Below are 16,969 nucleotides of genomic sequence, written 5' to 3' on the forward strand. Positions count from 1 at the left end.
GAGCAACTGGGATATAATGTGGGAAAATGTGAGCTTATGCACTTTGTCAGGAAGAACAGAGGAATAGAATATTGTTTAAATGGAGAAAGACTGAAAAGCTTCAGCTAAAAGAGATTTAGAAGTCATCATTAATAAGTCACAAAAAACTTGGATACAAGTTCAGTAGGCAAGAGGGAAGGGAATTCAAATATTGGTCTTTATTTCAAAGGGAATGGAGGATAAAATAAAAGAAACATTAATAAAAATGTACAAGGCATTAATTACATCAAACATAGATAACTGTGAAGAGTTCTGTTTTGCTTTGTACTGGCATGGAAGCAGTCCACAGAGAGTTCACTAGGTTCCCAGGTATGAGGGGGTTTCTTTGAGGAGAGGTTTGAGTCCATTGGGCCTGTACACAAAGTTTAGAAGAATGAGTGGTAACCTTGTTGAAACATACAACACTCTTACAGGTAAGATGTGAAGAGGTTTTTTTGCCTCCTTGTGGGAGAGTCTCTGAGCAGAGGACATAAAATTCAGAGTAAAGATTACCCAGTTAGCACAGAGACAAGGAGGAATTTCTTTTCTCAGTAGGTATTGAATCTGTGGATATTTTTCCCAGGGAAGACTCTGGAGGCTGAGTCATTAGGTATAGATAGATTTTTAATCAATAAGGAAATTGGAGCTTATGGAAAAAAGCAGGAAAGTGGAATTCAGGATTCTCAGATCAGCAGTGATCTCATTTAATGGTGGAGCAGACTTGGTGGGCAGAATACTTATTTCTGATCATGTGCTTTATTGTCTTATAGTCTTATGAGTCACGATCTTCACTGGGACTCTTCTGTGCATTGACCCGAAAGACTGGCATCAAACTTCCTTAATGTCAAGAAGAAGCATCAGTAACAGCAATAACGCAAGAGCACACAAATAAAGGAATCTGATTGAATAATAGGTTTGAAATGCAATAGCAAAAATGACATCAATTAAACAATAATATTGCTTTTGGTGTCCACAATACTTTCTGTGCTAACTGATTATAGAATGCCTCAAGTCTAGGTAGGAATAAGAGAGCCACATTATTTGGGTATAGGAGTATATCTTGTTTTAAAATGAACATATCTCCCCTTGTTTAAATTTCTGTTATGTACTGAAGGGGCTCAAAAATTTCTGATATGGATATCAAGAAGGATTCCAGAATTGGTTTCCAATTCTTTTCAATATTTGAAAGAGTGCATGAGACAGAAACTGTCCAAATATTTAAGTAATTCTTAGGTATGCAATTGTATTGCCATAGACCTCAGAGCTTTAGGACAAGAGGTATGAAATGGGATTAGTGCATAAGTTTGTTGATGGTATGGACATGATGGGCTAATTTGAGCTGTAATCAGCTGTAAGTCTTAAGAGTCTATCTCTCCAATGGAGGTATTCTGGAAGGATTCATCATATCTAAACGTTACTAATTTTATAACACTGACAGTATCCTGTAATTGATAATTTTTACTGGGTGGGAAGTTTTGTTCCATTAAAATTGGTCCTTTATCCACCATTTTTATAAATAATTTGGAAATGTGTAGCACACAATGTACAATGAAACACTCTTTCTGATGGGTTTTTTTTTAAATAGATCCCATCTCACTTCCCAACTCAGTTTGGACTCTGGAATTGTGCAATGGTGACTCAATCAGTAGCTTTTACCTGAGGTAACCTGTACTTGAATTGCATACATCAAAAATAACTACACAAACTCATTATACCCATATTGTGAGCACACACAAAAAACTTCTCTTTCCATCTTTGAGTCACTACTCACTGGGGATCTTGTCTAAGCTCAGCACCAAACGTTTCTAAACCACTTTCTTGAAATGGAGTCAAAAAAGCTGAATTAACTATTTGGTCCACAATTCCCGATCATCAGTCCCTCTCACTACATCACAACTGTTGGTGCTGTGCAAGAAGTGTGAATATTTTTGTATCTTTTGTACTTTTTGTATTTTTAAAATATCTTATATGAGTTCCTGGTAGCTGAACAGTTCAGCTTAGATGTATATTCCACTGAGTTTTGTCTGTGTGACTTGAGAAACCAAAATCAGAGAGTAACAGGGATAAATACAATGATCTGATAGTGGAACTTAGAAAAAAGGAATTAGGGACAGTTGGTCAAGATGTTGCCAGTTGTGATTAAATAACATGTTCTGCAATATATAGATCAATAGACTTTGAAGCTATAATTATATGTGTAAGAAGATTATAAAGTACAGCATATGAAAAAAAAATTAACAGTGGGCTGTTTTGGTGTTGAAGACATCTTGTTCAGGTTGTAACCATTGACATATGAATCGTAACAATAAACTACAACAGTAATTTTGGAGCAGCAAGAAAATTGAAAACAGAGAGAGAGAAGGACAGAAGTCTCAACCTGTCTGTAGAGACATCAGGTAGTAAGAACTGCATGAACTAGGATACTGACTGCCCTATTTTGTTAAGTATACCTTTTCGTATTTAATTAAATTGTCCTCCTATCACTGCATTCAGTGTCTCCTCATTCAAAATGCATTTTCTTATCTTGGACTTCCTTCATCTCATTGCAGAGGAAATGCTGGGAACGTTTATTTTACTTTTGCCCTCGATCGACCCTGTCAGAGCCCCAAATCTCCTGAAACTCTAATCACATCTCTCACTGTACATCCAAGCTCTAATATTACTTTTTTCCAAAGACCCCATACCAGATTATCCAGTGCAATGATACTGGGTAAGAAATCAGACAAAAAAAAACTTACATTTTGATCAGTTATAATCTTTAACTTCCAGGTTTTGTCCTGTAAAACAAAAAAAAACCAATCCAGGAATACCTGCAGCCAGCAAGGAGAGAAAATCCGTGGGGAAATCACCCATGCCTTTTCAGTTGTAACAATTTCATATTCTGCGGTTTAAATATCCTGCAGCCACTTCAACAGCTACTGAGTAAAGATAACTATGTCGGTAAGTGTGGACATCAGCTGTCAGGTATGTGGGTCAGGGATAAGGAGGGAAAGTTGACAGGTGGGTGAGCGAACAGGGTGCCAGGTTGTTCAAGGGTGTAAGATGCAACATGGACAAGGGGGGCAGGAGGCCATGTGGCTGAAGGGTATACAGAGCTAGGTAGGTGAGGCTGGAATTGAACCCAGGACCCTGGTGCTGTGAGGCATCAGTGCTAACCACTGAGCCACTGTGCTGCCCCATAAGGTGAGAGGGGGAAAATTTAAAAGGGACCTAAGGGGCAACTTTTTCATGCAGAGGGTGGTGAGTGTATGGAATGACCTGCCAGGGGAAGTAGTGGATGCTGGTACAATTACAACATTTAAAAGGCATCTAGAGAAGTATATGAATCAAAAGGGTTTAAAGGGGTATGGGGCAAATGCTGGCAAATGGGACTAAACTGGTTTCAGATACCTGTTCGGCATGGGCAAGTTGGACCGAAGGATTTTGCTTCCATGCTGTACATTTCTATGACTCTAAGAATTATGAAGATAGCATTAATAAAGGGAAGAAGAGGCAGAGAGCAGATGAGCGCAAAAAAACTGGTGGCCTGAAATGCAGCTTTTTTAATGCAAGGAGTATAGGGTGTATGGCAGATGAACTTAGGGCTTTGATTGGTGCCTGGGAGTCTGACATTATTGCAATCACAGAGACTTGGTTGAAGGAAGGGCATGATGATTGGCAACTAAATGTTCCAGGATATAGACACTTCAGACAGGACAGGGAGGGAAGCAAAAAGTGGGGGGGGAGTGGAGTTGCATTGCTGGTCAGGGACGATATCACGGCTCTGTTAAAGGAGCACATTATGGAAATCGTGGATAGTGAGGCATTATGGGTGGAGCTGGGAAATGAGAAGGGTGCAGTTACATTGTTGGGGCTGCATTACAGGCCTAGGAGAAAAAGTGAGGACTGCAGATGCTGGAGATCAGAGCTTAAAAATGTGTTGCTGGAAAAACGCAGCAGGTCAGGCTGCGCTTTTCGATTCTCCTGCTCCTTTGATGCTGCCTGACCTGCTGCGCTTTTCCAGCAACACATTTTTAAGCTCTGTATTACAGGCCTCCCAACAGTGAGCGTGAGGTAGAAGAACAAATAGGTAAACAGATTATGGAAAGACATAGAGGCAATAGGGTAGTGGTGATGGGAGATTTTAATTTTCCCAACATTGACTGGGATACACTTAGTTTCAGAGATCTGGATGGAGTAGAATTTTAACAAGCGTCCAGGAGTGTTTTCTAGAGCAGTATGTCAATAGTCTGACGAGGGAGGGGCCATATTGGACCTGGTACTGGGGAACGAGCCAGGACAGGTGGTAGAAGTTGCAGTGAGAGATTTCTTTGGGAACAATGACCACAATTCTGTAAGTTTTAGAATACTCATAGATAAAGAAGAGAGTAGTCCTAAGGTAAGAGTACTAAACTGGGCCAAGGCCAATTATATCAAAATTATGCAGGAGCTCGGAAATGTGGATTGGATACAGCTATTTGAAGGGAAGTCCACATTTGAGATGTGGGAGGCTTTTAAAGATAGGTTAAAGATGGTGCAGGATAGGCATGTCCCATTGAAGGCAAAGGATAGGAAGGGCAAGATTTGTGAACCATGGATGAGAGGAGAAATTGTACAACTAGCCAAGATGAAAAGGGAAACGTACATAAGGTCTAGGCAGCTAAGAACAGAACAGGCCGTGGAGGAATATCGGAAGAGTAGGACAAGTCTTAAACAAGGAATCAAGCAGACTAAAAGGGGTCATGAAATTGTTTTAGTGAGCAGAATTAAGGAAAATCCCAAAGCATTTTATTCTTATTTAAGAAGCAAGCGGGTAACTAGAGAAAGGATTGGTCCACTAAAGGATAACGAAGGAAGGCTGTGTTTCGAACCTGAGTGAATGGGTGAGATTCTGAATGATTACTTTGCATCAGTGTTCACTGAGGAGAGGAACATGATGAACGTTGAGATTAGAGATAGAAGTTTGATTAGTCTGGATCACATTGATACAAGTAGGGAAGATGTGTTGGGGAGGCGAGAGATACTTATTAGGGTGGACAACTCCCCAGGACTGGATGGTAACTATCCCAGGTTGCTGAGGGAGGTGAGAGAGGAAATAGCTGAGGCCGGAAAGATATCTTTGTGGCATCCTTAAATACAGGTGAGGTGCCGGACATTCTGGTAACTACAGACCAGTGAGCCTGATGTGAATGGTGGGAAAGTTGCTGGAGAAGGTACCGAGGGATAGGATCTATTTATATTTATAAGATCTATTTATAAAAGAATGGCCTTATCAGTGATAGGCAACATGGTTTTGTTCAGTGGAGATTGTGCCTTACCAACCTAATAGAGTTTTTCGAGGAAATGACCAAGTTGATAGATGAAGGAAGGGCTGTTGATGTCAGACACATGGACTTTAGTAAGACGTTTGATAAGGTTCCCCATGGTATACCAATTGAGAAAGTGAAGTCACATTATGTGCAGGGTGTTCCAGCTAGGTGGATAAAGAACTGGTTGAGCAACAGGAGATGGAGAGTAGTAGTTGAAGGGAGTTTCTCGAAATGGAGAAGGGTGACTAGTGGTGTTCCACAGGGGTCAGTGTTGGGGCCACTGTTGTTTGTAATATACATAAATGATCTAGAAGAGGGCACTGTTGGTATGACCAGCAAGTTTGCAGATGACACGAAGATTGGTGGAGTAGCAGAAAGCATAAGGGACTGTCAGAAAATACAGGAGGATATAGATAGACTGGAGAGTTGGGCAGACAAGTGGCAGATGGTTTTCAATCCAGTTAAATGAGAGGTGATGCATTTAGGCAAGACTAATTCTAGAGCAAATTATACAATGAACAGAAGAGCCTTGGGAAAAATTGATGGGCAGAGAGATTAGATTAGATTACTTACAGATCTGGGAGTGCAGGTCTATTGTACCCTGAAGTTTGCTGCACAGGTGGATAGAGTGGTCAAGACGACATATAGTATGCTTGCCTTCAGTGGCAGGGTATTGAGTATAAGAGCTGGCAAGTCATGTTAAAATTGTTCAAGACATTGGTTCGGCCACATTTAGAGTACTGTGTACAGTTCTGGTCGCCACATTACCAAAAGGATATGGGCACTTTGGAGAGGGTGCAGAAAAGGTTTACGAGGATGTTGCCTGGTATGGAAGGTGCTAGCTATGAACAGAGGTTGAGTAGGTTAGGTTTATTTTCATTAGAAAAAAGGAAATTGAGGGGGACCTGATTAAGGTTTACAAAATTATGAAGGGTATAGACAGAGTAGATAGAGACAAACTTTTTCCCAGGCTGAAGGATTCAATAGCAAGAGATCATGCTTTCAAGGTGAGAGGTGGAAAGTTTAAGGGGGATACACATGGCAAGTACTTCACACAGAGGGTGGTGGGCGTTTGGAACGTGTTGCCAGCAGAGGTAGTAGAGGCAGGCACAGTAGATTCATTTAAGATGCATCTGGACAGATGTATGAGTAGGTTTGGGAGCAGAGGGGTACAGATGCTTAGGAATTGACCAATAGGTTTAGACAGTACATTTGGATAGGCTCAGGCTTGGAGGACCTGTTCCTAGGCTGTAAATTTTCTTTGTTCTAAGATAGGATGGTGACTGGCGTAGAGCGGAAGATGGTGGTATTCCCATTGTATTGATTGGTATAAGCTCCAATGATACCACACAGGAAGTGGAACAAAAATAATTCAAAGACTTCAGCCTGAACCTGAGATGCAATATGCTGTGTATCAACCACATGAAGCACGGGGAACAGTGCAAAAGATAAGGATTAAGCAGTTGCAACAATATTCAGCCACAACTGCCAAGCAGCATCACAGTTGCCAGCTGGTCTTCAACCAATTCAATTCACTTCACATGATATCAAGAAATGGCTTAACCCACTGTGTACTACAAAGGCTGTAGGCCCCAACAACATACCAGCAATGGTACTGAAGATATGTGTCCCAAACTTGGCACACCTCTGATAAAGCTGTTCCAGTGTAGCCATGACTTGCAGGTACATCCTGCACACGAAAAGCAGGACAAATCCAAGGCAAGCAATTTAGTCCCCATCAGACTACTCTAGATCGTCAGTAAAGAGTTGAAAGTTGTTATCAATAGTGCCATTAAACAGCACCTTCTCAGCAATAACCTGCTCACTGATGCTCATTCTGTGTTCCACCAAGGCCACTCAGCTCCTGATCTCATCATTTGACCATATTCAAACATGGACAAAGAAGCTGAATTCAAGATGGTGGTGAGACTAATTGCCTTGACATCATTTGATTAGGTGTGACATCAAGGAGAGCTGGCAAAATGGAGTTAATGGGAATCAGCGGTTAAAAACTTTCTTCAGATTTCAGTCATATTTGAAACAAAAGGGAGATGTTTGTGGTCATTAGAGGTTAGTCAATTCAATTCCAGGGCATGTCTGTAGAGGTTCCTCAGGATAGTATCCTCGGCTCAACCATTTCTAGCTGCTTCAACAATGACCTTCCTTCTATCAAAAGGGCAGAAGCGGGGATGTTCACTGATGATTGCTCAATGTTCAGCATCATTCATGACTCCTCATATACTGAAATAGTCCACATCAAAATGCAGCAAGACCGGACAGTATCCAGGTTAGGGCTGACAAGTGGCAGGTAACATTCACACCATGAAAATGCCAGGTAATGACCATCTCCTGCAATATAAAATCTAACCCTCATCACTTGACATTCAATGACATTACCATCACTGAATCCCCCACTATCAATATCCTGGGGGTTACCACTGACCAAAGATTCAACTGAACTTGCCATTTAAATACAGTTGCTCCAGGAGCACACACAACAGAAAAGTTTAAGAGGCATTTTGGACAGACACATGAACAAGCAGAGAACAGAGGGATAAAGATGGACATAAGTTGAGGGTAGCACAGACATGTTGGGCCAAAGAGCATGTTCCTGTGCTGTACTGTTCTATGTACTGTGTTCCAAGAGCAGGTTGGAGACTAGAAATGTGTAATGAGCAAGCAACTGCTCCTGACTGCTCAAAGCTGTCCACCATCTACAAGCACAAGGCAGGAATGCTGTCCACTGCCTGGAAGAGTGCAACTCCAACAACATTCAAGAACCTAAATATCATCCAGGACAAAGCAACCCACTGTGTCACTACATCCTCAAACATTCACTCCATCACCAATGCTCAGTACCAGCACTGTGCACAAGATGTTTCATAACATTGGATGGACCTAGTATTGCCATCCTGATGAAGGGTTAAGACCAAAACATCGACTTTCTTGCTCCTCAGATGCTGCCTGACTTATAGAGTCATAAAGTCATTGAGATGTACAGTACGGAAATAGACCCTTCAATCCAACTCATCCATGCCGACCAGATATCCCAACCCAATCTAGTCCCACCTGCCAGCACCTGGCCCATATCCCTCCAAACCCTTCCTATTCATATACCTATCCAGATACCTTTTAAATGTTGCAATTGTACTAGCCTCCACCACTTCCTCTGGCAGCTCATTCCATACACGTGCCACCCTCTGAGTGAAAAAGTTGCCTCTTATATCTTTCCCCTTTCATCCTAAACCTTTGCCCTCTAGCTCTGGACTCCCCCACCTCAGCGAAAAGACTTTGTCTATTTATCCTATCCATACCCCTCATAAAATTAAAAAACCTCTATAAAGTCACCCATCAGCTTCCGATGCTTCAGGGAAAACAGTCCCAGCCTGTTCAGCCTCTCCCTATAGCTTAAATATATTGATCAAGTGTTTATTTTAATGTTAGCATTTTCAACCAGGTATATTTACGAGTATGTTTTGTCACTATCTTGAATTCACTTATTTCAATTATATCTCCACTTACCAAGAGTGGAAACTGACCTCTGAAGAGGCAGTGTATTCTGTGTAGAAGTTAAGACTTTAGAAAAGGGCTCCAGAAAAACAAAATAAGTATAGCTGAAAATTAAATATTAAAATTGCTATTTATGTATTGGCTTATTTGAAATCTGCATGAAGTTATAGCTTCCAATAAATCCAAGTTGAATTTTAAAAGAGGTGAATGGCCTATTATGTTCTTTTTCAACCCATGTTGCTGTGCTTTTTCCAGTGCCACACTTTATCGACAAGATGTGCAGCAGAAATTCACCAAGTGACTACTATCATCTCGAAGAACAAGAGAAACAGATAGATGGGCACACCTGCAAGTTCCCCTCCTTGCCACTCACCACCCTTACTTGGACATATATCACTGTTTCTTCACTGCCAAAATCATTTTGGGACAAGATCCTTGAATTCCCTTCGTTATCACATTGTGGGTCTACATACAGTGAAGAAATGCAATGACTCAAGAAGGCAGCTCACCATCACCTTCTCAAGGGCAATTAGAGAATGGGCAATAAATGCTGACCCAGACACCAATGCCCACATCCTGTGAATGATTAAAAGGTATAAAGGCTTTCAACATTTGATGGTGAGCATTGGGGCAGAGTGGATGGTGCCAAAAAGCCAAATAATCAGCGCCTAACGTATGAGTAACACTTGAGGACTCTCAGTATATATTCAATGGAGTTTAGAAGGATGAGGTGAGATCTAATTGAAATTGACAGGATACTGAATGGTCTGGATACCTTGGATGTTGGAAAGATGTTTCCAATAGTAGGAGAGCGTAGGACCCGAGGGCACAGCCTTAGAGTAAAGGGAAGACCTTTTAAAATGGAGATAAGGAAATGCTTCTTCAGCCAGAGAGTAGTGAATCTATGGAATTCACTGCCACAGGAGGCTGTGGAGGCCAGGTCATTGAGTATATTTAAGACGGAGATAGATAGGTTCTTGATTCTGGATTAGTGGTGCTGGAAGAGCACAGCAGTTCAGGCAGCATCCAAGTAGCTTCTTGATTGTCAAGGGGATCAAGGGTGATGGGGAGAAAGCGGGACAATAGGGTTGAGAAACTTATCAACCATGATCGAATGATAGAGTAGACCTGATGGGCTGAGTGGCCTAATTTCTGCTCCTATGTCTTATGGCCTGGAATTTTAGGGGATTTGTGTGCTCGTGCAAGGGCCATTGTGCTTGTGGTGGGGGTGGGATCTCTGTTCTTGGGTTGGAAGCCAAAGTCTGGACCTGAAACAAAACTGGAGCCTGTGATATCTGACCTTAGACCATGTGAACATTACATGTCATTCCAGTAATAACCTGCATTCCATTAACACAAATTGGCTAGAATGCATTTGATGAATTGTGGATGCCTTTTGGATATCACGATAATGCGATTTTCTATAGCAATCTTGTACAGAGCAATTTTCTACAGTGGTTTTCTACAGCACGATTTTCTACAGCACGGGGTCACAGAGGAACACAGTTGTAGCATTATAGCAGAGCAACCTAGACGTTCAAAGATCCATGGGTGTTTTAAAAAGATACCAGAGTTTCTTTTGTATTTTGCAAACCATCAGCACTCAGACAGTACATGGTGTTTTGTAACACTTCCAGATAATTACTGAAGTTATGCGACCTGCAAGGCAAATTTCAAAGTTTTATCACAAATATGATGTGAATGAATTATATGCCATTTACACAATTAACAAGCTCAGTTATGTGTCAGTTACTGGGCTAATAACTTCAATGCATAACATGTCTTTGATAATTTATGTGGATCAGCTAAAAACACAATATGATTCATTATTAGATGACATAACTCACTGGAATTACAATTGTAACCTGTGCTGCTGCTAAATGAATTATGGATATCAATGTTAAAATTAATTTTGCAAATGAATATTGTACACATGCCATACATTTTACATTTGTAGGCTTTGGACAACTATTTTATTTTCATAACATTGGATGGTCCCAGTGTTGCAGTCCAAAGAGAAAATGCTTTATTAAAATCTAATTATCTGAAAATGATATAAATTATTTAAGTTATTTAAATTTCATTTATTAGATTATTCATTTTTATTATTCCTATGTTCAGATATACTTTTGTTCTTAAATTTTGTGATTAGCTTTTTTAAAAATAAAGCAACATGAAATGGTCCTATGATAAAAGATTAAATTAATATACTTTATTTATATAATTAGTTTAGTCTCTGGAGTTCATAAGAATATGACGTGATCTCATTGAAGGATGCAATATTCTTAGAAGGTTTGACAGGGTAGATGTTTCTCCTGGATTAAGGATGCAGAATCAGATGCACAGTCTGAGAATATGGGCCAAGCCATTTTCGACTGAGATGAGGAGACATTCTTTCCCTCAGAGGGTGTTTGGAATCATCTATTCCAGAAGACTGTGGAAGCTCAGTCACGGAGTCCAGTCCTACCCTGGTTAATCGCTGGCTCAGTCCTACCCAACCCATGGCATCTGATTCTGACCCACTCTCATCATGCTCCCTTCCCAGAAAGTTTCACTACTCAGCGGATATCCTATAATTCACAGGCGTCCCTTGCACCCGCACCCCGGTCATCTAAACAAGGCCGCTGTCCATTCTGACAAACATTTCATTCCATAGCTGTATTGCACGCTGCCTAACATTTGTCCCAGACATGATAGACAGAGGGAAACTGGCACCCCATTTTGTGGGCAGGGATGTGGAAGTCCTGTGTATGGGGTGGTTCAGAGGTGGGACTTCCTTTTCCATCAGGACCAGTAGTAGAATTCACGACACTAAGCCATGCCAGTCTGGTCTCGGGATGCCACCTGGGATAGGTCAGTCTCAGCCACCTGGAGGAATGTATAGCATTATCAATAGAAAGTTCTTCTCCACTCTGTCAGTATAAATGCAGCCAACATTTCTCTAATACATCATCCTCAGGCTATCTCTACTACTATAACCACCTCCTTTGGGAAATCACTGTCCCTTCAAACTAAAATATTCACAGTTCCCAGTGGAGTTCTGAACTGTCGTAAGTCATCTCTCCTTTCGTACTATGTTGTAAGGGCACAAACGCTCAAGATTAGAGTGGTGCTGGAAATGCACAGCAGGTCAGGCAGCATCCAAGGAGCAGGAGCCATGCATCAGGAATGAAGCTGGAAGCCTCGAGGGTGGTGTCCTGAACATATGTGGGAAGAAAAGCAAAACCTGCGCCCACGGCCCACCCCCACCCCCTTCACCTCCATCCACGGTCCCAAAGGAGACTTCCACATCCAAAGTTTCACCTGCACTTCCACAAATGTCATTTATTGTATTTGTTGCTCCCGATGCGGTCTCCTTTACATTGGAGAGACTAAACGCCTGCTCGCAGAGCACTTCAGGGAACATCTCCGGGAAACCTGCACTGATCAACCCCATCACCCCGTGGCCAAACATTTCAACTCCGCCTCCCACTCTGCCAAGGATATGCAGGTCCTGGTCCTCCTCCACCACCACACCCTCACCACTCGACACCTGGAGGAAGAAGGCCTCATCTTCCGCCTCGGAATCCTTCAACCCCAGGGCATCAATGTGGACTTCACCAGTGTCCTCACTTCCCCTCCCCACACCTTAGCCCGGTTCCAAACTTCCAGCCCAGCACCATCCTCATGACCTGTCCCATCTGTCAATCTTCCTTCCCACCTATTGGCTCCATCCTCCTCTCTGACCTCTCACCTTTACCCCTTCCTGCAGCCACCTATTGCACTCCCAGTTACCTTCTCCCCAGTCCCACCCCCTCCCATTTATCTCTCCACCCCCAAGGCTTCCAGCCTTATTCCTGATGAAGGGCTCCTGCCCAAAACACCGATTTTTCTGCTCGTCAGATGCTGCCTGACCTGCTGTGCATTTCCAGCACCACTCTAATTTTGACTCTAATCTCCAGCATCTGCAGTCCTCACTTTCGCCTAGGGAACATACGCTATCTGTATCACTGTTACAATTTTAATACCCACTTCCTTGCCATATTCAAACTTTTCTGAGGATGCCTTAGCCATTCCTACTACAGTAATCAGTCTCCCATTTAGCTTCCAACAACTACCTTTACTGTGCCCAGTCTTACAACTTATGTTATAGCACAGCATTTACATTGTTGGTGTGAGATACCATACGCATTTGACAGAATTGCTGCTGCTCAGATCTTTGATAATTGATCCTCATCTTCATAATTCTTAATAGTTACCAGAATGCCATTTCTGAATTTTTCCATAATCATAATTTCACTCACATTCTTAAAATTTTTTTTTACTTTACTGATTGAAAGCACCGAACCTATAGCATATATTTTTTTCTCTTGCATGTTGTATAAATGTCTGATTCAGATTCTCTTATAGTTCTAAATTTTAATTGACAAACTTACAAGTCAAACTCAAAAGCATTGAGGATTGGTCTTTTCACCATTTTCCTTGTTTGCAGATTGCTTTTCTGACTAGTTGGTGTGCTTATTATAGCTGTATCCATCAAAACACTCTGTAATCTTAAGGTCCATTTATCTTTAGGCCACTTCATTTTCTAAGCTAAGCTATCTTTTGAAATTAAACAAAATATTTTTCAACTCCATCCTCTTTAAATTTAGGCACTGCACACAGATTTCTAGTGAAATCCAACCCCTCATTGGAATCAGAATCTTCCTCTGAGTCACTACTTCCTTTTTTTCCAAGGTTTTCTCTACCTTAAGTGCATTTTGTGATTTTCCTATCCTTTGCAGTCCATGCTTTCTTAATTCAAAATTATTTCCAATGATCTTTCTTATTTTCTTTCTTTTTTCTATTACTCTTGGTTTTACTTCACCTTTCTTTCCAATTCAAGCTTTCTTATTTCCATTCCTCTTTTCATTCTCCTCTCTTTCCACTGCTCTTTTCTTCTCTTTTTCTTTCAATTCAACTGTTTCACCCCTTCTCTGCTTCCTGTAACTCAAGTTTGTTTTTATTCTAAACTGAATCTTCACTTAATGGTGGTAACTCAATTCCATGTTTTCCTCCTTTAAATTATAATCTTGCATAATCAATTTAAACATCTCAAGTTTTCTCGAACCAGGGGCAGCTCACCACCACTCTCTCAGGGGCAAATTAGGACAGGCAAGAAATGCAGGTCAACCAGCAACACTCACATCCCATGAGTCAATAAAAACAAAACTGAGTCAACAAGTACAGTTGTTTCAGAAACCCAATGAACCATAAAAAAAAATTGGAATACATCATAGGCTTATTAAGGTTAATAGCTAACTCTAAAAAGACTGAAGCTGCAAAAATCACATATTGGTGTCTGAATAAAGCTGCTGCTGAAGATTGCCTATGTTGGCATAATAGAATTGTTTCATATCCACAAGAGAAACTTTCAACCAAAGCTTTCCAAACAACACAACAGCATGTGAAACATGTTGATACAACAGAACAGTCAATTACAGTGAAAGAGTTAGTGTTGAGTGAACAGTTAGCCTCCTGTAAAATGATTAAGAATCTGAAAAGCTCTACTTCACCAGTTTAACAACAACAACAAAGAGTGACTGAAGATTTCCAGCATGATCAGCAACTTGAGAAACATAAGCTGCATATCAAGTTTTGAGAAGATTTGTGGCTCAGGTTGAGGTTCTGAATGTAGGTTTACTCACTGAGCTGGAAGGTTGATTTTCAGATGTTTCATCACCATACTAGGTAACATCGTCAGTGAGCCTCCAGACAAAGCACTGCTGGTGTTTCCTGCTTTCTATTTATATGTTTGGGGATCCTTGGGTTGGTGATGTCATTTCCTGCAGTGACATCATTTCTGGTGGTGATGTCATTTCCTGTCTTTTTCTCAGGGTTGGTAAATGGGTTCCAAGTCAATGTGTTTGTTTTTTGAGTGCCGGTTGAAATGCCATGCTTCGAAGAATTTTCGGGCGTGTCTCTGTTTGGCTTGTCCTAGGATGGATGTGTTGTCCGAGTTGAAGTGGTGTCATTCTTTATCTGTATGTAAGGATACTAGTGAGAGAGGGTCATGTTGCTTTGTGGCAAGTTGATATTCATGTATCCTGGTGGCTAGTTCTCTGCCTGTTTGCCCAATGTAGTGTTTGTTACAGTTCTTGCATGGTATTTTGTAAATAACTTGCTTGTTGTCTGTATAGGGCCCTTCAAGTTCATTAGTTGCTGTTTTAGTGTGTTGATGGTTTTGTGGGCTACCATGATGCTAAGGGGTCTGAGTGGTCTGGCAGTCATTTCTGAGATATCTTTGATGTAGGGGAGAGAGGCTAGAGGAGATCTAGGGAAGAGAACTACTGAAACAATTATCCCAACATCCACAAACAAAGCTGCATCAGAACATTATTTCAACGAGCCACCACACACTGCAGCACAGAAGAACTATGCAGAGCAGAGGAAAATCACACACAGAGTATATTCAAAAAGAATAGGTACCCAATGAACACAGTCCACCAGTTTCTCAGCAACAAACCCAAACAAGCAGACAAAACGCATCTAGAAACCCTAGCCACTCTCCCCTATATCAAAGACATCTCAGAAATGACTGCCAGACTACTCAGGTCCCTTGTCATCATGGTAGCCCACAAACCCACCAACACACTAAACCAGCAGGTCATGAACTTAAAAGACCCTATGCAGACAAAAAGCAAAGCTAATGTCATTTACAAAATACCGTGCAAGACCTGTAACAAACACTACATTGGACAAACAGGCAGAAAACTAGCCACCAGGATACATGAACATCAACTAGCCACAAAACAACATGACCCTCTCTCACTGGTATCCTTGCATACAGATAAGGAAGGACACAACTTCGACTGGGACAATACATCCAACCTAGGACAAGCCAAACAGAGACACACACAAGAATTCCTAGACGCATGGCATTCCAACTGGATCTCTATCAACTAACACATCGACTTGGACCCCATTTACCACTCCCCTGAGAAAAATAACAGGAAATTATGTCACCACAGGAAATGACATCACCAATCCAAGGAACCCCAACATAAATAGAAAGCAGGAAACACCAGCACTGCTCCATCCGGAGGCTCACTGAAGATGTTACCTAGTATGGTGATGAAAAGTCTGAAAAGGAACCTTCCAGTTCACCGAGCAAACCCACATCCATTAGCTTCCTTTTTTTGGACAAAAGAAGAAGCTGCCTAGGCTAATCATCGAGGACACTGCTAAAAAAGAAATCTCCTTTTTCAATTAGAAATAGATTGCCTGATTCAGAAATCCAGGAAACTACAAGGAAGAGAATACTTGTTTCACCAGCACAACTCTGTTCCATGATGGGCATTCACAAGATTGAAGATCCTCCAGATAAGGTAATGAACAAATGACAATGTCTACAAAGAACAATGTCCTTCCTCTACAGAGAACATCCATGAGATAAAAGATCCTGCAGTAGAGAAATTACAGAAACATGACAGTCAAGGTCAGCAACCCTTAAAACAAATGATTCAAGTCCAAAATGAATGTATTTTGGAAGAATTTTGAAAAATCCAGAACACTCGAATTTGAGAAGTTTGAGACTTGAGGTGTGTTGTTGAAGCAGAGGTAGTGGTGAATGTAGCATAATTACATGCATAATTATGGAATGAATTGACAAAGAGAAAATAAAGGCTTGGGTGCACATGATGTATAAGGCAGTGGTTCTGAAAAAGGGTTAGCGTTTAATCTCAAGTGAGCTCAGAGTGCAGTACCAATTGCATTCAGGCAGTCTCCTGATGGAGGTTCTCATGTCCTCTATACTTCTTGTTAAAATTAAAACACCAAGGAGATAACATAGTTTATATATTATTACTATAATGTAATAAATTACATTTGATTATTTGTGGTCCATCCTCCATCACAAGCCACTGAAACCTGAACTTAAACCAACTATGGGAAAGAGGACTGATAGCAGCATTCTACTCCAACCACAAACCACCAATGATTGATACCCTACATCACACTAGAATCCACATGCCTTTCAGCATTCATGTGTAGTCCCAAAACTACAATGTGCATGCAACCAATTGCACTCAGCATCTGGGGTATTCCTGAGGCTGAGGCAAATGCTGTCACCCTTTCTGTCTGTATCAAAGGAGCTCAAATCATCAACTCTGGAAGAAAGACGTCAATGACTTGCT

The 16,969-nt window shown here is 41.2% G+C and overlaps 1 long non-coding RNA gene across 1 annotated transcript in view; it reads right to left on the reverse strand.

Annotated features, from left to right (window-relative positions):
* Positions 1 to 219: 219 nt before the first annotated feature.
* Positions 220 to 16,969, reverse strand: part of LOC140467153 (uncharacterized) — a 33,773-nt gene continuing 17,023 nt past the window's right edge. Inside the window, exon 4 of the long non-coding RNA XR_011955353.1 lies at positions 220 to 391. This is a non-coding gene — a long non-coding RNA (uncharacterized lncRNA). The remainder of the gene's footprint in view (positions 392 to 16,969) is intronic.

Source organism: Chiloscyllium punctatum, chromosome 45 (genome assembly GCF_047496795.1).
Source record: "Chiloscyllium punctatum isolate Juve2018m chromosome 45, sChiPun1.3, whole genome shotgun sequence".
Classification (NCBI taxonomy): Eukaryota; Metazoa; Chordata; class Chondrichthyes; order Orectolobiformes; family Hemiscylliidae; genus Chiloscyllium; species Chiloscyllium punctatum.